At 35.3% G+C, this 26077-nt stretch overlaps 1 protein-coding gene and 1 long non-coding RNA gene across 8 annotated transcripts in view; one reads left to right on the top strand and one right to left on the bottom strand.

Moving 5' to 3' along the window:
- CNTNAP2 (contactin associated protein 2) overlaps positions 1-26077 on the top strand; it is a 1976111-nt gene that overhangs the window by 928256 nt on the left and 1021778 nt on the right. The window lies entirely within an intron of this gene.
- Positions 6035-26077, bottom strand: part of LOC140605316 (uncharacterized) — a 67318-nt gene continuing 47275 nt past the window's right edge. The window contains exons 3-4 of one of the 2 annotated variants that reach the window (XR_012008031.1): positions 7981-8229; positions 6035-6284 (exon numbers count right to left, since the gene is read on the bottom strand). This is a non-coding gene — a long non-coding RNA (uncharacterized lncRNA). Of the gene's footprint in view, positions 6285-6558; positions 8230-26077 lie in introns of those variants that run through there. The other variant, XR_012008030.1, reaches the window with a different exon arrangement.

A 26077-nucleotide genomic window follows, 5' to 3' on the forward strand; every position in this document is an offset into this window, starting at 1 on the left:
TGCTTGGCAGAGAGCCTGTTTCTCCCTCTGCCACCCCTCTTGCTTGTACACTCTGTCAGATAAATAAAATCTTAAAAAAAAAAAAAAAAAGAAATGTGGCTTCCTGGGAATGTTTAACAATTGGTGGGTTCTAAAGGTATAATGAGTTATTATCAACACATGAGATTAGGAAAAGATGAAGAAATATTCTAAAAAGAGCATTTCGAAAGTCAGACATATCTATTTATCCATGATGCTGAAATATATTTAATTTGGCTGAAGCCTTTTAGGAATGATCATTTTTTAAGACAAAGAACTATACTCATTCTTCAATGCTGATTAAATTTACCAGTTTTCATATTACTACCTAAAATACACTAATTTATTTTCATTCATAATCATATTTCTAAAGACTAGAATCAGTACATGATCTAGATTTTTTTTCATACTTATGAATTCACTTATACGGTGTGACTGATCAGGATTAAAAATCTAACCACAATTAATTGTATATCTAATAAACTAATCATTTTGGATTTTCTAACCCTATAGACATGTTTCACAACTCAGAATATGGAATGAAGGCATGTTACCACTACTTAAACTGATAACGCACTATGTAGAAACCTTAACTAAGAATTTAGTGTATCTGTTGTCCATCTATAAATCCTAGATCTTTACGTGATATGAATAAGTATTTTTGGTGCAGAAGCTACAACACAAAAATGACATAAACTATCCAAGGATTTTAGTTACTTGGCTTGAAGTAGTTGAGAAAGCTTAATTTATAAGACCCTACAAATGGTTTCCTTGGGTAAGTTTATTTTTTTTAACATTTTATTTATGTATTCATGAAAAAGAGAGAGAGACAGACAGATAGACAGGCAGAGACAGAAGCAGGCTCCATGCAGGGAGCCTGACACTGGACTTGATCCCGGGTCTGCAAGATCACACCCTGGGCTGAAGGTGGTGCTAAGCCACTGAGCCACCCGGGCTGTCCCCTTGAGTAAGTTTAACATTATTTTGAGCTATCTGGTCACTGAACCACTATGACTGACAAATTTGTTTGTCATTCTCACAAGTAATCACAATCCAGGACAGCTCTTTATTAAATAACATCATAAAAATGGGTATTTCTAGGATATTTTCAATTAATATAAAATATTCAATATACAGACCTTTCATATTAGCAATGTCAATGGATACTTATTAGTTTTTATATCCAGGCCACTTTTCTCTTGCTTTTAGGAAACAAATTTATTTATTACATTATAGGAATATGGAATAAAATGCTCCTGGTTCAGAGGAGAGAAAAGTTTGTGGGAGTTTATAACTACAGGAATATTATCTGAGTGACAAAGCATATTGTGAATGCTTCTGTTCCTGTCGGGACTTTATTTTTAATTTATAAACTTTATTTTTTTTATTTATTTATTATTTATGATAGTCACAGAGAGAGAAAGAGAGAGAGAGGCAGAGACATAGGCAGAGGAAGAAGCAGGCTCCATGCACCGGGAGCCCGACGTGGGATTCGATCCTGGATCTCCAGGATCGCGCCCTGGGCCAAAGGCAGGCGCTAAACCCGCTGCGCCATCCAGGATTCCCATATTTTTAATTTATAGCTAGGTTTTATTAAGTTAATATAATGAATGACAGCAACTTTTATTGAACGCAATGTGCATACAATGTTGATTTAAAATACTGAAGGAGTTTAGGGGCATGTGAGTGGCTCAGTCTGTTAGGTGTCTGACTCTTGATTTCCATTGCGGTCATGATCTCAGGATCCTGCGATCCAGCCACATTGGGATTCCTGGCTCAGCGAGGAGTCTGCTTCTCCTTCTCCCTCTCCCTCTCCCCCTGCCCTTCCTTGCTTGCTCTTTCTCCCTCACTCTCAAATCTCAAATAAATAATCTTAAAAAAAAAAAGAGAGAGAAAAAGAAAACAAAATCCTTGAAGAGTTCCAAATTTAATAAACACGATATAAAGTTGCTCTATGATGCATTAAGTATTATAAGTATGTATTTAAAAGAGGTAACTACATCTTCAGAGAGTAGTCTAAAAATTTATGAATTTAAAATCTTTTTGATTATTTTTGTTAAGGTGTAAGCCAAAACAATGTGTAAATATAGATGAGTCGGAAGGAGGAAGGGTGATGTCATTAGTGGGGACAGAGTACCCAAATTCCAAGATGACTTGGTTCTCAGACAATTTTGTTACAACAGCATGACTGTTGGGGAAGTAGAGGGCTGATCGTGCAGAATTTTGTGTTTTATATAAAGTGAGTTAGATTTATCACCTAAAAAAAAAAAATTAGAAGATTTTTAGAAGTAACATTGATTTTTTAGCAGCAGAGAAATGGCCAGAAAGGGACAGATTCATAAGGTAGTGAGCAGATTAAGTTCTAAGGGATTTGGTGACAAATTACATAGTTACAGGTAAACAAGAGCAGGCGAACTCATGAGGGCTCTCTGACTTAAGACCTGGGTAACTTGATGAATCATTTTGATAATAACTGATATCAAAGACAGACGAAGAAACAGATATGTTGGGTGATGAATTCAGTTTAAGACATGAAGTATTTGAAGGGCCTCTTGGATATTCCAAGTCAGATTTGCATCAAGCAAAAAAAAAAAAAAAAAAAAAAAAGTCAATTCTGACATTTTGGTATATGGGATAAAGGATAAGTAACTTCCTCTTGTTGAGGGTGTTTAATATCTTGGGTAATACTGGTAAGCCAGTGTATCCTTTGAGCACCTATTTGTATACATCTATACTGTGATTCATGTATAAAGCATGTCACTATGGAGTTGGGGCCAAGTGCAGTGCCTGGCACATAATAGGAACTCAACACCCATGTATTGAATATTTCTGGGGATCTACCCAGTCGTTTTCCCTGAGAAGGGTTTTTCGGAGCGTCTTGGCACAAGTTTTACTTCACAGCCTGGTTTAAAAGGAGAGAACTAACACGTCCTTCCCTGTTCTGTCATAGTAAATACTGGCTTCTTCATGGGAGCAGATGCTCTCCTGCTGATTAGAACCTTGTCCTCCATTTGGAGAAGGTATTTCTGCCTCACATAAAGTTGAAATCTCTTCCTGTGAATCTATCCATTCAAGAATTCCCTTTCTTAGACGTTTTTGTGTAGATTTGATCCCAGCAGGACCTTAGGAGGTTTAATGAGTCTTTATTCCTTTTTCATCAAGAAAAAATTGAATGCCATTTCAGTTCTTTATGAGTTATTTGCTTTGACCTTCTCTCTCACTCCAAAGTGAAAGGAGGAGAGCACAGGAAGAGTTTGTATTATAACTCTTAATCAGGAACTTGGATTTGCTCCATGCTTGCAACCAGAGCATGTACTATAAATGAAATCTTTGGCTCTTGAACAAATTAACAAACAGAACATACCCAGTGTTTTGTCCCCTTAAAGCAAAAAGCATCTCTGGTAACCCCTTGCCTGCCTCTTTGCACACTTTCATCTCTCAGTAGTAAAGGTTTGTCAATATTCTACTCTAGGCATGTGGGAACACCAATCTGTAGCTGGTCTATTAAATGTCCCATCTATATTCTTATGTAACTTGGTGTTTATGTGAAACCATATATCATTGCTTAAAATTTAATCTGGAGATTATCTGCAGAGCTCATTTAGAAAAAGAAAAAAAAAGTAATTTGTCTTGTAACTATTATTATGAATAATGTGCAGTACAAAATAAGAAAAACTTTTCATAAGCTAATAGTTGTTCTGCTTCTCATCTGTTAATAATTAGTCAATCCATCATCAGTGGCAAAAACAGTCCAGCATCTCTCCATGTATTCACATGGGTGTAGACAGGTATAAACTTAGCAATTGAAAATGCCTTCTATGAATGTCATTATGCTGGAAATTTTTGGCTATAATAGTCCTTTTACACAGTATTTACTGTCCACTTCACTTTCATCGGCTCCACCCCTCAGTCAGTAGGTTGAATGGCATGTCAAGTTTGGGAGTTAATGGTATAATTAACAAGTACCTTCAAGTCATTACTCAGTTTCAGCAAATTTTGAAGCACAAACATCTGTAATTTTAGCTAATGTACATCAGCTAAGCAAGCATGAAAATATGTCTTTAGGAAAAAAGAGCCGCCCACTGTCTGACTTAAAGCATGCATTAATGGCTCTCTATAACCATGTTACATGAATACAGAAGCTTATAGCCACAGAGACTTTTCTCATGAGAGGTCACATTACCTGGGGGTGATTCAAGTCTATTCCATATGCATCTCATCTTGAGACGAGTGGATTTCAAGCTGTGCTCTTTTTGTAGTGGTGGCAGACTCACTATACCCTATGCCAAACCACACAAGCACAATCTTTGACGTGAAAACTAGGGAAGGGAGAAGGAGAGCCAGGAAAACTCAACTGACACTGTAGAACTTTCCTTTAGGGTCTCATATCTGCAAGAACCAAAAAAAAAAAAGCTGAGTGGTGTCTCAGTGGATGGTGGTGGCAAGAGCCGGACAGGAGAGGACAGAGTCTTAGGTCTTCAAAATCAAAAAGTAATAGCTGCCTAGCTCAAATTAAAAAAAAATGAAAAAAGGGGGAAAACAATATCATAACAGTCATTTTATTAAAATTTAAGATTCTGAAACCTATCAACCTGGAAAAAAATATATTACCCGTTATTAATTACTTAGAAGGTGTGACAAATGCTTTAGTGTGCTTCTTTATTGTCTTAATGAATTTGAAGTTTTTATTATTGCCTTTTTAAACTCTTGATTACTTGACAGATTTCTCTGTCCAGAGTGTTTATTAATCTCTCTTGTCTCCTATGGTTGGGAAAGAACTACTACCTTATGAAAACCGCTTTATTATTCCAGTATAACATTTTTTAGGCTTCATCTTGCCATGGAGTTTTTTTTTTTTTTTTATGGCTGTTTGATCATTCTGATTATTCTAACTTTCTCTAGGGCAGAGAATGGCTTATATCTTCACCACTGTCTAGAAGAGTGGTTGGAATTAGATGTTGAAAGTTTTGTCGAGGGGTATCAACATCAATGTTTAGTTAAATGTTTTGCGATGTATACGCAGAATGCATGGTGTGAGCAACACTGAACAAAATACAATCATTAACTATTTTGTGTATTAGAAATCACATGGATGTTAGAGAACTCTAATTCTGTACCTCTCCAGAAGTAAATTTGTCATTATTAGTGGAGAATATGTACTGTGTGTGTGTGTGTGTGTGTGTGTGTGTGGTGTGCTTAATGATTCAAACAGACATCCAGCTTTGGAAATGGAGGAGTTTATGGGATTTCTAAATTGGACACCTCAACTGGAAGAACAGAGTAAGAGACACCATACCCCTACCCCTCTCACCTTTTCTCATTTTCTGTTCTTTAGCAAAATTGTTTTAGCTTTTCTGAATCATTCAGTTGTACAAGGTTGAATTTATAAAAGGAAGATGCATTCTGAAGCTCAAGATAAAGCAAAACGCAAGGAGAAAATGAAAATCTGTTCTGTAAATCCCTCCACAACTAGAGAGATACATATTGACTTTTTTTTTTTTTTTTGGTAGAAGAGGTTTACGTGACAGGTGTTTATGCTTGAACTATTCCTCAGATAAGTGGAAGATTTTATTCTCAAGTGAGCTTGGCATGCTTATGTTGGAAAAGCGTAATTGAAAGAAAGCTTGTTAGTTTTCAAAGTTCAGTAAGTTAGGAAACAAAAGAGGATTGCTTATAACTTTTTCTCAAATTTTGAAAGTAATTTGTGCCAGTTGTCATTTAAAAGGACTGAATTTACAAAGCAGGCCCAACACGGGCTGCTTGTTTTCAGACACCAGCCTGCAGCTGCCCCGGGTAGATAGAGACTTGTTATATGGTTAGGTTTGCTCCAAACATGGCCAAGAAAGCCATGTCAAAGACATCATTCCTACTAAAAAAAAAATAAAAAAAAAAGCACTAAAATAATTTTATTCTTTACTATAAGATATAGTTAAATGTGATAAAGAATGGTATTTAAATAAGTGTAACATTTGGTCTAACAGATTTTTAGAATTGGAAGTGAAATTTAAGGCTGCTTAGTCTATCAATGCTCTTAAATAGGAGGAAATTGAAGTCCAGAAAGGTTACAAGGTTAGTGTTTTCCTCAGTTTGAAATTTATTCTCTTCCACTTGTTGTGGATTTTAATTTTACCTTTGTTTTTCATAATGAAGGGACACCATCAACCTTTAGGCTAAAATCAGATCGGGCCTTGGATAGTTCTTGCTCTGTTCAGTGCCTCAGGCCGGCTCCTTTCTGCTGCTTTAAGTATTTCAAATGAAACCTAAGGCTTGATAAGAAAATTTGGTATTTTCAGAATCATTTTGATTTCTTTCCATAAGAAAGTAATTTCCTCATACTCCTAATCTCATTACCTGAGATGCTTGCCAGGGAAAAAGTGAATCTTAGTAGGCGATTATTTGACTTGGCTGTTCCAAGGAGACCGGTTGGCATGCCAGCATGCATATTACTGACACACTCTACAGGAGATTCTCATATGACCTCTGTCTAAGAAACACCGATCAAGTTCAACCTTCTGATTTCAGAGCTAAGGGATTCTATAGCCATTGGTTTGCCCAGTTTTTTTTTTTTTAAGCTAATTGTGGTTTAATCACTGTATCAGTAATTGTCCCACCACTGTAAGACTACCTACCCTTTCCTTCTTTTTTATTCTGATCAACACTGACAAAAATCAGATGGATCATATGGAACCTAGCACTTCTCTTTCTCAGCTCTTCTCATCCACACACTTTTGACTTTTATATTAATGCTTAGTGTCATTAACTTTTGTTCTCTCACATCTATTACGCTTTCAAGCTCAGATATCTTCATATTGTTTGCCAGGATTTCCAGAAAGATGGTATAACAGTCTACCTCTGATATCAAGTGGTGAAATTTATATAATGGAGTTTTTTCTCTAACATTTGCGATCACTTCTAGGTTCTTCATTAGATGGTGCAATTATAACAGACTGAAAACTGCCAGAATATTTGTGTATAACTAGCGGGCGTTTCTCAAATATCATCTGTATGTAATGGCAAGTGTAGAAATGAAAAATGATATAGAGGAGTTATTGAGGTTATTTTAAGAGCTTTGTAGGTCAGATTTTGAAATGGAAGAAGTTGCTACGGTAAGGATTTTCTCCTAATTAACTCAAATAGAGAAATTACTAATTGCCTAATTTTTCCCCAAATTGGCTTTGGTATATGAGTTTTTCACCTTCCCCTGTAATAAAGGTTATGTTTAGCTTCAGAAAACCAGGGCACCAGACGTGTGTAAAACCCCTTTCCAAGGGATACTGGTGCTCTAGGACCCAGCAGATGGAGAGTGTGAAGATAGTGCCCGCCCTCTGAGGTCTCGAGAGAGGATTACAGTCAGTTGCTTAGATGTATCTTTGATTAAAGTCTGCCCTCCGGCCACAGCAATGAAGGTAGGTTAATACCTTCCTTTTTCACAGTAAAACTGGGTACCTTACTCTGTTGCCTCTTATTGTGCCCTGGGGGTGGTGGCCAGTTAAGAATTTTCTCTGTTGATTACAGTCCTGTGGGATCCATGAGCATAGGCTCTATTGGCCCGAGACAATCTAGAGGTATCCCCTGGTGGCAGCCACAAAGGGCTTTGGGTAGCACAAAGGGTAGCAGCTCCCTTCCAGGAGATACCAGTGAGCTGGAGTGAAGCAGAGGGAGAGTGCAAAGATGTTGCTCACCAGCCATCATCCCCAGAGAACACCTGGATAGGCCCCTTGATGTACTTAAACACTATGTGAGAGAGGGTTAAGGTCTGGGCCCCTCTCAATACGCTGCTGCCTCTGCTCTGGGTCTGGGGAGAGTGAGTCTGAGCATTCCAGCCTTTAAGAACCATTTCTCTGCTGATGACAGGTCTTGCGAGTCTGTGGACATGAGCCCCATTGGTTTTCAAAGCTGGATGTTTTGGGGACTTTTAATTGGAGGTCTTAAAGGTTGAGGTACCTAATGTGGGGCTCAGACCTTTCACTCCTTGGAGAGTAGCTCAGGTTTTGTTTTCTTCTCATTGTGGGTCACTGCACCAGGGGTAGGGCCTATGGAGAGATTCTCAGCCCACTTCAGTGTGTGTGTAGGAATCACTCAACTAGTTTTTGGTTCCTTCCTTTCTGTCCTTTTTTTAGAGGAAATGATTCCATATGTAGTTGTAGATTTGTGTGTCCATAGGAGGGGTGGGTTCAGGATCTTCCAGCTTTAACTAGAATCCAGTCCATGCTTCCAAAAAAAAAAAAAAAAAAATCAGTTTATCAATCTCAAGCAATGCAAATGAGTTGAATCGAGTATGATTATCTTTACTCTTTCAAATAGCTCCATCATATGTATAATGCATAATGATCATTAAAAATGAGTAAAAACCTATATATATGTGAAAAATTAGATCAAATTATTTTTTTGTTTATTCCTAACTGGTATCTTTGATTTACCGGCACAGTGGTTTTGACTCAGTTTGGTTATAACTATTATGAAAAATTTAATGACCTTGTCTCTGCCTTCTCTATATATGTATCATGTAAAATACCTTAAGAAGCCAAATAAGGACTAATTTGGCTTAATTAAGTCTAATATTTAGACTGCTGTAACAGACATAATATAGACTGTGTTGCTTGTAAACAACAAGCATTTATTTCTTAGAGTTCTGGAGGCTGAAAAGTCTGATTTCAGGTTGCCAGAATGGTCAAATTCTTGTGAGGGCCCAATTTCAGTCTATAGACTGCCAATTATATCTCAACAAGCCAGAGAACAGAGAAAGGAAGCAAGCAGGCTGTCTCATGACTCTTATAAGGGCACTAATTCCATTTAATGAGGCTCCACCCTCATGATTTTATCTAATACTGATTACTGCCCAAGGCGCAGTCTCCTAATGCCTAATGGTGGTAGGGTTTTGCCATATGAATTTAGGGGAAACACATTCAGTCCATAACAGGGTGTTTGAAAAATGCTCATATTTGCTAACCAATTTTAACATTATTAAAATAGTGTTGGGAAACTGAGTTAAGAACTATTCATTGTATTTCCTGATTACCTATAATTTAGGTTTCGTGATCATGATGTGAAATATATTCCTGGTGGGAGGCAGGGGGAGGAAGAGACAGGTACACCTGCAATTAATTCAAAATTCCATTCATTCAGTATACACTTATTAAATGCCTAGAATTTTCAAGACATTGTTGGGGATACAGAGCTGGTTAAAATGATATTTCTGCCCTGTCTGAATATGATTCTCACTATTACTGGTTCATTTTAATTTCCACTTTTATAGCTTTTCTTAATGATGTTTTTTGCTGTTGATGCTTCTGAAAACAGATTGTCTGATGACTAATATGTACCAAAAACAGCTTTATTCTCTGTTAGGTCTTTGTGAAGAGACAAGGGGTTATTCTTTCCTTGACATTTATGGCATCCCATATACTTGTGCTCCATGAAAGGTTACCTAAATCAAATTTATTCCAAATAGGCAGTATTTAACATTAAAAATGTCAAAGGAAGGGTAAGATTCTCTACAGGGCAGCATTGAGTTGATTGACTGAATTATAACTAGGAAATGATGAATTGTGCATTCCCTTTTCATTTCAAATATTGGCTAATATATTGATTCTAACACTCATCCCATTATTCAATATAATTCTTGATGTACACTGACCTCTTGATTTTGATCCTCATATTTAATTGGATCAAAATATTTTCAAAGTCATTTGTAACTTTGTTGTTATAATTTGTCTATTTATGTTAATATAAGCTCTGTAAGATATTCCATTGTTCAGGTGATTATGCACAATTAGGCACAGACACAAAGTAATTACCTACCTTAAAAAAAGCCATCAATTTTTTTTTATTGGAGAAATTCTGACAGAAATAGAACTAGTAAGATATCTTAGAATTGAACACAAGAGTCTAAAGTAAGAGCAGAGCTCAGGATGGCTTCTAACTTAATATTAGATATTTATATGACCCAAAGAAGAAATAATATATATTAATAGTCAGAGTTAACGTACTTTCTATTATTTGACGCCTATTTAACTCTATACTTGTAGTCAGCCAGAACATATAGAGAAGCACAAAAGGTACAGAGGTCTCATAAGCAGGAACCAGCCATAACTCAAGTAATAATTTTTTTGCTGCATTAAAATCTGCAACATCTCACTTGGAGTTAAGTCAGGAAAGTGGGAATTATTTTCAATAACATAAAATTTTCAAGGATGTAAAATTAAATCCTATGAAAGCTTTTTTTAAAAAAATATGATACAGGTATAGAGCTTTCTGATTATTTAAACTCATTCTTTCAACTTCTGATCCCTCTTTCTATAAACTGGTCTTATTATTACCAGCTTCCAGTTACCCTTAGCAGCCTGCCTCTTCTACTCACAAAATTCTTAAAAACATGGTACTGAATATAAGTTTTCATTTTTTGATCACAAGTGAAATCTGTTTTGTGTCTTCAACCTTTGATTGGAAATGCTCTAAATTAAATATTGCAATGTTCATACCCAAATCCAGTGAAAATTATTTAGTTCTTACCTAACTGATGTTCTTTCTTCCCTTGTTTTCCATGATATCTTGCTGTCTTCTTCCCATGCTACTCTGATCATTTCCCCTAGGTCTACATCATATACATTTTCTACCTTAAATGTTTATGCTCTCTGTGGTTTCAGACTTAACTCACCCATATTTTAACTTTATGGATTGTCTTAGGTTCAGTTCTTCCATTCTCATGATTTCAGTGATCAGATGACATGATAAAAGGGTCAACCCAGCAAGAGGAAAACTTTTGTAAATATTTATGTACCCAACACAGAAATACTTAAATTTACAAAGTAAATATTCACTGACCTGAAGGGATAGACAGCAGTACAATAATAGTAGGGTGTTTTAATACCCCACCATCATCAATGGAGAGATCATCCAGACAGAAAATTAATAAGGAAACATGGGCCTTGAATGGCACATTAACCAGATGGACTTAACAAATATGTATGGAACATTTCATCCAAAAGGAGCAGAATCTATATTTCTTCAAGTGCACATAGAACACTCACCATGACAGATCATATGTTAGACCACAAAGCAAGTCTTAAAACATTTAAGAAGACTGAAATCCTATCAAGCATCTTCTCTGACCACAGGGTTATAAGGCTAGAAATAAATTACAAGAAGAAAACTGAAAACATCGCAAATATAGGAGATTAAGAAATATACTACATGGATGAAAGAAATAATCAAAGAAGGGTTCAGAATACCTTGTAACAAATGAAAATATAAATAAAACTTATAAGAGGGAAGTTTACAGTTTTAAATGACTACTTCAAGAAACAAGAAAAATCTCTAACTTTATACCTCAAGAAACTAGAAACTGAAGAACAAACAAAGCCCAAAGTTGGTATAAGGAAGGAAATAAAGATGTAAGTGGAGATTAATGAAAAAAAAAAAAGACTAAAAATGCAATTGAAACCTAAGAACTGGTTCTTTGAAAAGATTTTTAAAAAATTGGCAAACTCTTATCTAGGCTCACCAAAAAAAAAAAAAAAAAAATCAAAGTCAGAAATGAAAGAGAAAATACAACTGATACCACAAAAATACAAAGGATCTCCTAAAACTACCATTAATAATTATATGCCAACAAATTTGATAACCTGGAAGAAATAAATTCTAAAAGCATGCAATCTACCAAGACGGTGAATTAATTAGTAAGCATATTGAATCAGAAATTAAAAACCTCTCAACAAACAAAAGTCCAATACCACAGAGCTTTACTGGGGACTTCTACAAAATGTTTAAATAAGAATACCAGTCTTCTTCAAACTTTTGTAAAAAAGTGAAGAGGAGGGTAGTTTCTCAAAGTCATTTTACAAGGCCAGCATTAGTCTGATACCAAAACCAGGCAAGATTGCCACAAGGAAATTAAAGGCCAGTTATCCCGGATGAACACTAATGTAGAAATCCTCAACCAAATATTAGCAAACCAAATTTAATGATACATTAAAAGGATCATGTATGATCAAGTGGGATTTACTCCAGGGTTAAGGATGTTTTAACATCTACAAATCAAAAAAGAAAAATCTACAAATCAATGTGTTATATCAGTTTAACAATGAAGGATAAAAATCATATGATCATCTCAGTAGATGTAGAAAAAGCATTTAAAAATCAACCATTCATGATAAAATCCCTCAACAAAGTGAATACTTCGTTGCCCACTTGCACCACTTTTATTCAACACAGTATATTGGAAGTCCAAAGTAATTAGGTAAGAAGTAAAAGTCATCTAAATCAGAAAGAAGTAAAACTGTCACTATTTGCAGATGACATATTATGTGTAGAAAATCCTAAAGGCCCCACCGTAAAACAAACAAACAAAAAACCCAAACAAAAAACTTTTAGAACTAATCAACAAATTCAGTAAGGTTATAAGACACAAAATCAATATACAAATATATATCAGTTGTGTTCCTATACACTAATAATGAACAGTCAGAGAAATTAAGAAAATAATCTCACGATTGCATCAAGAATAAAACACCTAAGAATGATTTAACCAAGGAGGTAAAAGACTGAAGAGTATAAGAACTTGATGGAAATAAATGAGGAAGACACTAATGAATAAAAAGATATTCTATGCTCATGGGTGGAAAAATACTGTTAAATTGTCTATACTACCTAAAACAATGTGTAGGTTCAGTACAGTCCCTATCAAAATACCAATGGCATTTGTCATAGAAATAGAACAAACAATACTAAAATTTGTATAGAATTTAAAAAGACCCCAAATAGTGAAAGAAATCTTGAGAAAGAGAACAAAGCTGGAGGCATCATGCTTCCTGATTTCAAACTACATTATGGAGCTATAGTAATCAAAACAGTATGGTATTGACATAAAAATGGACACATAGATCACTGGAACAAAATAGCCCAGAAATAAATCCACACATTTATGGTGAATTAATCAAGAATCAAGAATATACCATGGGGGAAGTACACTCTTTTCATTAAATGTTGTTGAAAAACTGGACAGCCACAACAACAACAAAAATGAAACTGGACCTACCGTATACAACAACTGGAGTTGTATTAAAAACTTCAACATAAAAAAAAAAAATAAAATAAAATAAAAAAAATAAAATAAAATAAAATAAAATAAAATAAAAAACCTTCAACATAAGACCTGAATCTATATAGTTCTGAGAAGAAAACCTAGGTGGTAAGTAATTTGGTATTGGTCTTGGCAATGATTTTTTTAATTTGACACCAAAAGTGAAATCAACAGAAGCAAAATAAATGAGTGGGACTGTATTAAGAAAAAAGCTTAAGATGCCTGGGTAGCTCAGCAGTTGAGCGACTGCCTTTGGCTCAGGGCATGATCCCGGAGTCCCAGGATCAAGCCCCACATCAAGCTTCCTGAATGGAGCTTGCTTCTCCCTCTACCTATGTCTCTGTCTCTCTTTCTCTGTGTCTCTCATGAATAAATAAATAAGATATATATATATTTTTTTAAGTTTAAAAAAGAAAAGAATAAAGCTCTGGCAAAGCAAACCAAATGATCAACATAATGAAAAGACAACTTACTGAATGGGAAAAAATATTTGCAAGTCTTATATCTAATAAGGGATTGATATCCAAAATATATAAATAATAACAACAATTTAAAAATCTGGTTAAAAAATGAGCAGAGGATCTGAATAGACATTTTTCCAGAGAAGACATATAGAAGACCAATAGGAATATAAAAATGTGCTCCACCTCACTGATAAATGCAAATCACAATCCAGAATGTTTCACACCTGTTATCAAAAAGATAAGAGAGAGGATTCCCAGAACTCAGAAACATTTTACTTGCCAGATTACTGGTTTATTTTGGAAGGGTATAACTCAAAAGCAGCCAGATAGAAGGATGCATAGGGCAAGGTATGTGGAAGGGTTTTGTGAGGCTTCCATGCCCTCCTGGAGCACACCACTCCTCAACACATCTCACCATTCACCATTCTGGAAGCCCTCCCAATGTCATTCTTTTGGGGTTTTATGGAGGCTTCATTACACAGGCATGGTTGGTCAAATCAGTAGTTATTGGTGATTAACCCAACCTTGAGCCCTTCTCTTTCCTAGAGATGAAGGAAAGTTGAGACTGAAAGTTTCAACCCTCTAATCACATGATTAGTTTCTGTGCTGGACCAGCCCCTATCCTTAGAGGCTTTCCAAAAGTCACTTCATTATCATAAACACAGTTGTAGTGGAAGGGGGCTTGTTATAAATCATAAGACACCCATTTCATTTTTGTGACTCTGAAGAGATTACAGTAACTAAGGACAAGAGACTAAATATTCTAACAAAAGATGTTCCCATTGGTCTTATCACACAGGGAATCCCAAGGGTTTGGGGAGCTGATATGAATGATCAAATATATATTTCTAATAAATTACAGTATCTTGATGATGCTTATGGTAATAGTAGTATACTGAGTCTACAGTGCTTTTCAGCTTTTTAGACTTTGGACCATTTTGACAGAATGAAGGATATCTGGACTGTTTATACCAGCTATTTACTATTGAGAAAATAGGAAAGCAAAGGACTGGGGAATGGGATGGGAAGAAGAATGGAAGGAGGAGGAAGGGGGAAAGGGAGGGAGAAAAAGAGGGGAAGAGAAGGGGAAGAAAATGGTAAAAGAAGGAAACAGGGAAGGGAAAGAAAAACCGTTTCGATTCATGACAGGAGTAAAAGATGACAAATAAAATGCACAGTATAACCCTTTGGACTACTCCTTTGTAATACTGAGTACATCTTAAGTTTACTGTTGATCATGCTGTGAGAAGCAGAAATAATGAAAATTATCATGGTTCCCTGAAATTCAAGCTGAAATACTAGTCACATCAACCACATTGCTAATTTTATCACAATGGGGAGGCATTTCAGAGATCACCACTTAATGGAGTAAAAATTCCCTCTGTAGAGAGGACATACAGGTAAAGATACATATAAACCAATTTACAGCTGAAAGGGGCCGTATTGCTGGTTAGCCCTGTGAGGGATGGGTAGACTAACTGCTGGAGTTTATTAGCTATGTACAGAATATTTAAATATTAATCCTAGAATCTGCTTGCTGGAGTACCCAAGATTAAACCTTCCAAGATCAAAGATTTTTTTCTAGTCAGCTCCACTAAATGGAAATATATAGCTCTTCTCCTCCCCCCTCCCTGCTCCCCACAAAATCACACTCATCCTTGAAATTACTCTCCTTTTAAACCATCCCAGACTACTCTATCCTGAAGTTCCTTATCAGCATTTTTTAGTCTTTGTCTTAAATATTCATTTGATAATGATATATCTTTACTATTATATGCTACTATTCAGTTTTTCTTTTAAGGTATTTGTATATATTTTTTAAAAATATTTTACTTATTTATTTGGTAGAGAGAGAGAGTGAGCAAACACACAAGAATAAGCAGGAGAAACAGCAGAGTGAGAGGGAGAAGCAGACTCCCTGTGAGCTGGGATCCCAATAGGGGGCTCGATCCCAGGACTCTGGGATCCTGATCTGAGCTGAAGGCAGACACTTAACCAACTGAGCCACCCAGGTGCCCCTATTTGGACATTTCTTATGCATATGCTCACACATTTATCAATCTGTCTTCCTTTTCATGTGCAGAACATATCTCCTCCCACCCTCATGAAACTACCAAGAGGCAAGAAGTAACACTGCAGGAGGAGGAGAGGCACAGAAAAGGAAGTCACAAGCAAGCCTAGACTTGTCCCTCACAGCATTGCAAGCATGGATTAGGGAAGGAAAATACAGTAATAGTGACTCTTACTTCATGATGACAAGGCAGTGGAATGATTTGACTTTCCATTTGTTTTGCAAACCTCTATCAAACATTTCCCAACTATTATCTGCAAGCTAATCAGGAGGACACGAAGACCTGGATTAAGGATGGGTCCAGTAAATCCTAATATGAGAGCTTATTTGGAGTAGAGAAGTTTTTTATGCACCTAACAGCTTTCATCTGGCTGCTTAGAGCCTTTAGGAGAAGTTTCAAATTCGTGCTGATAGCTAGATCTGAAAGGAGCCTCTTACTTGCAGAGTAATGATTCTGTTTAATGAGGATCTTTCTAAAGGTCAGAGAGAAAGGTCAGAAAGCCTACCCTGGATCACCTTCAAGACATAATTGAGTAGGAAATGAAGATCTATTCACCTCAACATTTGGAAAATAAGTATATCTCAACATAAAAGGATAATTAAAAGTGATGTCTTTGGTGCTTCAGCAATGCCTATTCTAAGTTTTAATACATATTTCTAAAAGTTTCCCTCTTATTCTATCATTGGTCATTGTAATTTTTTAAATTAATAATCCAACAGACATTTACTGAGTGCTTAAGTAAATTAGGCTATTGTGCTAGATGGGTGTTCAATAAAGACTCCTTAAGTCAAAATATTTAGGTCTTAAAAATAGAAAATCTATGGGGCATCTGGGTGGCTCAGTTGAGTGTTTTACTCTTGATTTTGACTCAGGTCATGATCTCAGGGTCATGAGATCAAGCCTTATGTTGAGCTCCACACTGAGCATGGAGCCTGCTTAGGATTTTCTCTCCCCCTCTCCCTTTGCCCCCTCTCCTTGCTGTACCTCTGTCTGTCCTCTCTCTCTCTCAAAAAAAAATAGATCTATGATATGTATAGCATGTTACACACCCTTCATGTCTGTCCTACTTCTGTCATTTACGAACTCTGTGAAACGAACAAGATAGATCATACAATTCATCATATACATGCACAAGGGAGACCATCATGTATATAAACATGTCTTAGAATCATATTCTTCTACTTTTTCATTGCAATCTGATTTTTATGTCATTTTATTTCTTCGTAGAGACTGTATCTTCTTTAATCCTATTGAGGGCAACTAACCCTTCATAGTAATTATCTCTGACTTCTGTTTTCAATGATTTGTAGATAAATATTCCTCTTAAACTCTAAGATAATGTTCTCTCCCTCTTTTTCTTTTCAGCCCAAAATGTGTAGGGAAGTACACAGACTTGGTGTTTGTTAATAGGGTGAGTCAGTTTGTATTTTACCATGTTAGATACATTTGAAGTTGAGGGAAACCCATGCTAGGCATGTGGGTAGACTAATGTGCATAGCTCCCATTTCAAAAATGATACCTAAAGGCAGTCATTTAGTAAAATCTGAATAACTAAGGCAAAATCTTTCTCTTTTGCTCAGTGCCTCTAAATATATAAAAATAAAAAATACTGGGGTACCAGTATGGCTCAGTCAGTTAAGCTTCTGACTCCTGCTTTAGGATCAGGTCATGATCTCGAAGCCCTGAGATTGAGCCCCACATGGGGCTCTGCACTCTGTGGGGAATCTACTAGAAGATTCTCTCTTTACTCTCCCTTTGCCCTTTGCCCCATCCACTCTCTGTCAAATAAATAAATAGATCTTTAAAAAAATGAAAATATATTATACCCAAAGATACTGTTTGGAGCAGTGATTGAATATAAAGCATTACTGTAGAGATTATACTAATTTACATACCACGTCTCACTTTCATGTGGTAGACAGAATGATGTCCCCTGCCAAAGGAAAAAAAAAAAAAAAAGATACCCATATCCTAATCCCTGCAACCTATAAACACATTATGTTACATGGCAAAAGAGACTTTGTAGATGTTATCAAGGGTATGGACCTTGAGATGAGGAGGTTGTCTAGTTTATCCAGGTAGGTTCAAAGGAATCACTTGAGTCCTTTAAAGTGAAGATCTGTTGTGGCAGTGGTCCAAGAATGATGAGATAAAGAAAGTGGAGGCAGGAGTAATCTTAAATCTGAGGACTCTATCTGCCATCATAGCTTTGAAGACAGAAGATGGCCAAAAGCTAGGGAAGAGGGCTATATCCAGAGGTTGGAAATAGTTTCTTCCATAGAATATACAGAAATGGAAATAGGTCTGCTGGCACCTTGGTTTCAGTCCAATGGAATTCACGCCAGACTTCTGAAGAAAATAAATTTGTATTGTTTTAAGCCGTAAAGTCTGTGGTAAATTTTTATGGCAGCAATAGAAAACTAATACACCATCAAAAACAGCATTCTGGAGTTTAAGTTTCTGCATGGATATACAAAGCTAAGAAGAAAGGAAATAGCAATACCTTTCCACTGTACTGTCTATACATCTAGGAACAGCTACCCAATTTTCTTATTAGCCCATAACATAGGTCTCTGCAAATGAGAGGTAAAAAATATTTTATTTAGAAAAAAAATAACTATTGCCACAATTGAGATATTCCCCCCAATTTAAGGTTTAGTGTACCTACATTGGGAAATTAAGGTCTGATTTGGCAAGTTCATAGTGAGAGGCTAACTCTGATAGAATTGGGGGCTCCATATGAGCCAGGAGTAGTTGTATTTTAATCAGAAGACTGATCACTGTGCTACAATTAAGCAAGCCCGCTGAGTACTTGCCCCAACTCTGGTGTGTCAATTATGACAGTCAATTGACCTAAAAGTTCATATCTTCATTTGTTAATTCAAAGTATTATATTAAATGTTCTCTTAAGTTTCTTCCAAACCTGTATAGTTATAATTTCAATAAATTCATTAATTCTTTCAAAGATTATATATTAAGCAATTATTATAAATCAGGGCAGGAAAAGCAACAAAAGAGTCCCTGTACTGGAAGAAACAAAACACCAAAGCATTAAAATCCCTAAGTTTAGTTTGAGTTTGTGGTATATGCAATAAAGAAAATGAAAGTAAAGACGATGTTGTACCAAGATGATTGGAGGTGGGAATTATCCACCAATCCTAAAATGCCTTAGGGAAGGCATCTCTGAAGAGAAGATACTGTAATGAAACAGAGTATAATATGAGAAGTGCCCGTCCTTGGAAATGTTAGCAGAAGAACATTCCAGACTGAAGGAAGGATAAGCACAAAGGTTCTAGAATGAGACCATCTCTCAGATTCTAGGAACTAATGAATGCCTGGGTAAAGAATTAAGAACCAGCAAAAGAAACAGCAGTACAACCAGTTGTGAGGAAGAAACACATCGGAATTCATTTGAGAAAAGAGAAAAAGAGTAAAATAGTTATTTCAGAAAGTTAGGAAGACTGATATTGTCCAGCAGTGCTGAGTGATTGGAGTTTGTGTTCATACACTTAACATTAAACCTGCTGCCCCATGTTGTGATTTTTCCCAAAAATTTACCAAGAGAAGATGGATAGGTTTCAAAAAATTGGGTTTTTGATTATGAAGGATGGTAGAGCAGAAAAGATGAGAGCATATATGAGGGTTAATAACTTGATAAACAGTGGAAGCTGAATGAGGAGATTGTCTTTTTTTTAATAAGCTTAGAAACTGCCATAACTAATCCCATCATAATTGAGTTTACTAGGATCTCTCTCTCTGACACACAGATGGGCATTGAGGATGATTTGCAATTTGTTTATTTACATTTTTGAGAACTGGCAGTGTCAACATTTAAACTTTGTTTTTTTAGTAATTTCTAGGGCTAAGTTGCAGAAAATTTATCAATAACTAATTAAGATTACTTATTATATGCCATAACCTCTTCTGGTGGCTGGATGTAGAATAGTATAGTAGAAAACTAAGGTGTTAGTCCAAGAGATTATTATCGTCTAGTAGGAGGAGTTGTATCATAAATAAGCACACATACATGAACAAAATAATTTAAGATTATGATCGTACCTTGAAGAAATCAAGCCAATAACAGAATATTATCAGACATAGTGGGGAACTAAGTTTAGGATGTGTGATCAAGAAGGGCCTCTTTGAGATCATAATAAACTATGTGGTGACAAGAGACAAGGGGAAGTGTTTTATAGATGAGAGACCCTGAAAAAAATGGCAACTTCATGAAATAGAAATCTCAAAAAAAAAAAAAAATCAAGAAAATAAGATTAGGAATCAACTAAAGAACAAAGATACACCTGAGTAACTTATCTTAGAGTACAAGCATTCAAACATTATACAAACTCTTCCTGAAAATAACAGTTGTTTTACCAGGATAGAATATTCTTAATATCAAAACCAGATAGAGTCATTAGAGAGAAGGAAACCTAAACCCACGTTATACTTGACAAAATGCAAAAGTTTTGAACAAAATATAAGCAAACAGAATAAAGTAGTTTATGAAAAGTATTCTACTCTAGGACTAAGCTGTGTATAAATTTCATGTTGAAAGATATTTTAATATTAGGATAATCCATAAATGTAGTTGACACTAGCTTAAAAGAGAAGGCATGGTCACTTCAATAGATACATAAAATATATTTGATAAAATTTAATACCCATGTTTATAAAAATTTATGAGATTGAGAACAGAACTTTGGCTTGACAAAAAGTAGTCACTTAAAATATATAAATACCATCACATATTTTAATTATTTAAAACTGGTGATGTGACAAGTGACTCATTAAAGTCACTTCTATTCAACTTTTCTTTTACTTGTATTTATTTATTTTTTTAACTTATATTTAACTTTTAAATAGAGATCCAAACCAGCATACTAAGAAATGATAATCAAATTAATGGAATAGAAATAGGGATAAAAGAAAATAAATTGTCACTACTTGCTGATAAAAATATTTATATAGAAAACTACTGAAGAAAATAGAGAAAAATATGAAAATAAGGTGGTAATAAAGTGATTTGATATAAAACTAATATTCAGTAGTTAATTGTATTTCCATATAACAGTAACAAATACCTAGAACCCGTAATTAAAGACACTGTAACTTAAAATAGTAGTAGCAATTCTAATAATTGTGGTAGGATTATAAATGAAAAAAAAAAAACATATGAGACTACTTAAGGAAAAAATACTAAAAATCATTTACAACATAAAAAAGAACAAAGTAGGGCACCTGGGTGGCTCAGTGGTTGAGCATCTGCCTTTGGCTCAGGGCGTGATCCCAGAGTCCTGGGATCCAGTCCTACCATCAGGCTTCCCATGGGGAGCCTGCTTCTCGCTCTGCCTGTGTCTCTCATGAATAAGTAAAATCTTTAAAAAATTAAATAGACATGTATACAAGGCACATGAATAATAATTTAAAAGTTGTCAAAAAAACAGCCTTTAAATTAACTTATAGAGGTAGTATACAAGTGAATTCTGTGATTCATGAAGGATAAGAGAGTACTAGGAACTGTCAGGATATCCATGAAAAAGCAAAAAAGAGGGGGATCCCTGGGTGGCGCAGCGGTTTAGCGCCTGCCTTTGGCCCAGGGCGCGATCCTGGAGACCCGGGATCGAATCCCACATCGGGCTCCCGGTGCATGGAGCCTGCTTCTCCCTCTGCCTGTGTCTCTGACTCTCTCTCTCTCTCTCTCTGTGACTATCATAAATAAATAAATTAATTAAAAAAAAAAAAAGAAAAAGAAAAAAAGAGGAATGCATCCTCTGAATTGTGTGAGGACAATTGTGAGGATATTATTGAGGACAATTATGACTGTTGAAATTAAGATCTTGTGATACCAATGGATAAAGAATTTAACTGGGGAAGAGAACAAAAATCCATAAAAAAAAAGACTGAGCATTTGTTTGTTGACACCAAGATTTGCAGGGGGAAATGAAGAAAATGACTATTCATTAAATGGAGTTAGAAAAAAGGTATCATCAGGTAAATGAGATATACTACATATACCTCTCAATGTTAAAAGTAAAGTTCTAAAATTTTTAGTAGAATTACCTAGGAGAATCTTCTAGATTTGGAGTAAGGGAGAAACACCTTAAGGGAGACACAAGGCACTAACTATAAAAATTTGACACTTGTAACTTTAATGAACTTATATTTTCTTATCAAAAGGCATCTTAATGTGAAAAAATGATAAAAATGGCAGAAGACATGTTATGCATCAAACAAATGTTTAGCAACAAGAATACTTAGAGAACTATGAATAAGTAAAGCGATGCCAACCAATAGGGGGGATAATGGGCAATGAAGAAAAACAAGCATTTCACGGAGGAAAAAATGAATATAATGAACAGGAAAAATATATTCAACATTAAATGCAGTAGGAAAATGAAGGCCACATAGATAAATCAGATAATATTTTCATTTGTAATCAATAGGCAAAATTAAAAGTTTGATGATACAAAGTTTTGAAGATCACGTGGATTCACAAAGTAACTATTACTGGTAGAATGAAAGAAGAAACTTGAAAAGAAGTAAAGGAAGAGATTAAGAAGCCAAATTACATAAGACTTTGAATACTATGTAAAGAATTTGGATTTTATTCCAAATAGTAAGGAGGTATTCAGGTTGAGGTATTCCAGGAAAATAATTTAATTTTATAGAACTTATATATGATAGTTTGAGTTTATATAACAAGATATTTTTAACTCTTTGTTGAAATGTTATCTTATAATTGTATATGGATCATATATACATTTAACATTTTTTTGGTTCTAATATACTAAAAACTTCATTGTTGAAGTCACATATGATTGCATTCAGGTTTGTCCCGTGAAAATAATCCTTTAGTTAATAAGTACTAAAAAAATTCAAAATGTAACATTTGGATCTATTGACAGTTTATTTAAATTTATATTTATTCTTTGTATTCTATTTCTCTTAAGGTAGATAGATCTATGTTGAGTATTTCCAGAGAAAAGTATAAACTATTAAACTATAGCTAGGAAGGGAATTTGCTTTAAAAGCTATTTTTTTTAATATTTTCACTTAGGAGGTTGTTATGAAGGACATAGTTTAAAAATGGATGGTATAGGTTAGAGTTGGCCACTATAAGAGATAACCATGAAATCTCAGTGGCTTTACAGAATAGAAGTTTATACTTCTCACTGGCTGAAGTTCCAGTTGATGGCAGCAAGGAAGGAGGGGAACACTCCTCTACACAATCATTTAGGGTATAAAAATCCTACCAGCTATAGTAGAAAGAGAGAGCATGGGGAGTCATGCTTGTAGGTTTTCATGGGCCAGGCATAGAAGTGGCACATATCCCTTCTGCCTGCATCCTGTGACCAGAGCCCATTAAAAAGCCACCAATGCAAAAAAAAAAAAAAAAGCCACCAATGCCACCACCACACTCCCACATCCTGCTGGATACAAGGTGCTGGGGGCAAAGTTCTACATGTTCCTTCCCAGCAATGACCTCACCGTGTGCATAGATAGCCACAAACAGTGGCCAAGATTGATCTAATAGAAGTAGCACGAGACACTGCAAAACTGGGGAAAGTATAAGCATGGGACACTCTGGGCTGCATTTGATATAAGTTAGAAAGACAGAAGTCTGTCAGGGAAATGAATCTGGAAGCAGAGTAAAATGGTTTGGACTGGAAGAGGCAGGACGGCTCTGAGACCAGAGACAGGACAGAAGAGAAAATGCATGAGGGAAGTGAATGTGGCAAAATGAAGGGAGAAGAGGGAACCAGCAGCATCTTATCTATAAAACAGTCCTTTCTTGTGGAAGGTGCATATCACACATATTTTAAGAATTAGAATTCACATGGACTTATTATAGATTTGGAAAAAAAAAAGATATTTTCTCATTCTTTAAACTTTTCTCTTTTTTATCAAAGTAAGCTCCACGCCCAACTTGGGGCTTGAACTCATGACCCTGCGATGAAGAGTCACACGGTCTACTGACTAAGCCAGCTAGCATCACTCCTTAAAACTTTTTAAAGACAAATGTCTGACAGCCTTTACCATATTTAGAAAATGTAAAACTGAATATCTTTAAGTACTCAGTAGTAAAGGTTTAAGAATATTAAAAGAAATATTTGCAAATTTATAAAACATCATTGATATTTACTAAAGAAGAGAGTTTAATGACACTGAGAATTAGTTCAACAGAAAGGTGATTTTTTTTTAAGCAGGTAAGATACAAAGGAGTTTTGATGGAAGACATTTTACTTCATTAAGAAATTCATCAAATGCTCTTTTTACTATCTGAGTTGTCAGAATATCATCAAGGCTTTCATACGCAGTCCTTTTAGAAAATGTTATAAAATATTCTGAGGCAATTGTCTATAGAAGGATTTAAAGTTATAGATCAAATGTAGCTCTTTGTCATTACCGAAGCCTAATATACTCAAGAGTAACTTCCACATTAAACAGGAGAAAGAAGAACAAAAGTAAAATGCTTTGGCCAAGCAAAGCCTGTTAACTCTAAATAACCAGCAATGCACAGCTGTGATCCTACAGCCTATTAATTAATAAGGAAGAAAAATCAGTATTAAATATATCATTTTTCTTGGTAAATACTTTAGAGTACTTGTGTTAGTTGTTCTATTTTAAAATTACCTTTCTAACAAATTTTATTAGAGATGCTGGAGCAATTCTATTCCTTAAAGATGAAGTGTAGTCCTAGAACTCATCTTTTTCTAGAAAATAATAGCATCTTTCCTTTTATTGACCATACATGAATGAAGCACATTAGTTTCATATTTTTGAACATGGATATCAGATAACAGTCATCCTTCCATGTTATACTTTTCACGGTTACTTCCTGTTCTTTGCTAAACTCTATTAACTGCCTTATATGGAATGTTACTAACTTTTTGAGGAGTATCTTTTTTGTGTCTATAGCATAGAATTGAAGAAATTTGCTGATCTTGAACTTTGCTTTCTTGGAGATATTTTTGTCTGCTCTGTCCTTAAACTTTATATAATAAAATAGGCTGCTTCTGTTTTATGGTCTTGTGATCCATCTTCGCTAGAATTTAGCATTCCATTTTCTGTATCACATAATAGAAGTAATTTTGGTGTTTGTAAAAGCAGTGTGCATTTGATACAGAATGGAAATAATTTAATCGTTCATATTTATTAGGATTTTTTAAAAAAACTATTCAATCAGTAACTATTAGACCTATCACAAGGGTGTTTAAAAATAAATGTGATAAATATAGAGGAGTTTTGAAAGTCATGAATGGTTCATTTGAATCCAGTTTTATCTCTGGAGTTTCTTGAAACTTGCAAGAATTTCTGTTAATGTGTTATCTAGCCATGGTTACTCTAGCTAGCCAGTAGCTTAGGACAGTGTGAATAAAGTTCAAACTCTAACAGAGGATAATGACTGCCAATATGTAAAAGCGATAAAAAGAAGAGAAACATTTAACTATGTCTTATCTAAATTAAAGCTGAAAAAAGTTCTTAAAATCTATTTTTTAATTTTATGTCAAAATTTCATCTTGGGTATTCTAATTCAAGTCACCAATAATTGAAAACCTAAGCAGAAATAGGCCCTAGCTGGCTAGCAGCTAAAAAGGAGATTAAACATAAATCAGGAATATCTTCAAGCAGCTCACAGTCTAGCAAAACCTATTTAAGATTCATAATTAGAAAGTTAAATTATACAGCAAATCTTAGACTTGGAAGGACTTTTTAATGCCATCCAGTACAGCCATTCTGTGATGCAGATGTCCGGGCTGGACTTCATTTTCATTACTTGTCTATCCAGTCTTGTCTATCTGCCAGGATTGTTCATTGGCATATTCAGCCAGTTTGTTAAATCAGTGTTATTTTTTGAGACAAGTTTAGTAAGATTTTAAAACTTTGCTCTCTCTCTCCCAATCCTTCTCATTCTGAAGCCTGGTGCAAGATGATCAATAGCACAGGCCTTGGGGGCAATCATATTTTAGTTACATTCCCTCCTCTGGCACCTGCTAACTCTGGATAGGCTCTATAATCTCCGAATGGAGATCATCACCTGAGCTGTAAAGTGGGCGTGTTAACCTCTGTCTCAGGGTATGCTGTGTTTCACTGTGGCTGGAATGAGGCACTTGATCAGTAAAGAAGTGGCTATCATAATTAGTTTTTATTCCTGTATTAAGCCAAACAGTCAATATCTGGTAGGCAGTAATAGTGATGCACTGTATCTACTATACAGTAAGGAGAATTTGTATGTGTTTTCTAAAAATGTAAACTTCTTGCTCATCACAGGAATGTCACCTATTGCAGGAAGCTAAAATAAGGATATTTTAATTATCTGCTAAATAATTATTAGCTGAAATAGCCACTAAACTTCCTGAAGGATGGCTTTAGGGATTCCTTCTACCTGCACAGCTCCTGCATTCTTCCCCTCAAAGACAAATATGAGCTCTTCAAGGATT

Source organism: Canis lupus, chromosome 15 (genome assembly GCF_048164855.1).
Source record: "Canis lupus baileyi chromosome 15, mCanLup2.hap1, whole genome shotgun sequence".
Taxonomy (NCBI): Eukaryota; Metazoa; Chordata; class Mammalia; order Carnivora; family Canidae; genus Canis; species Canis lupus.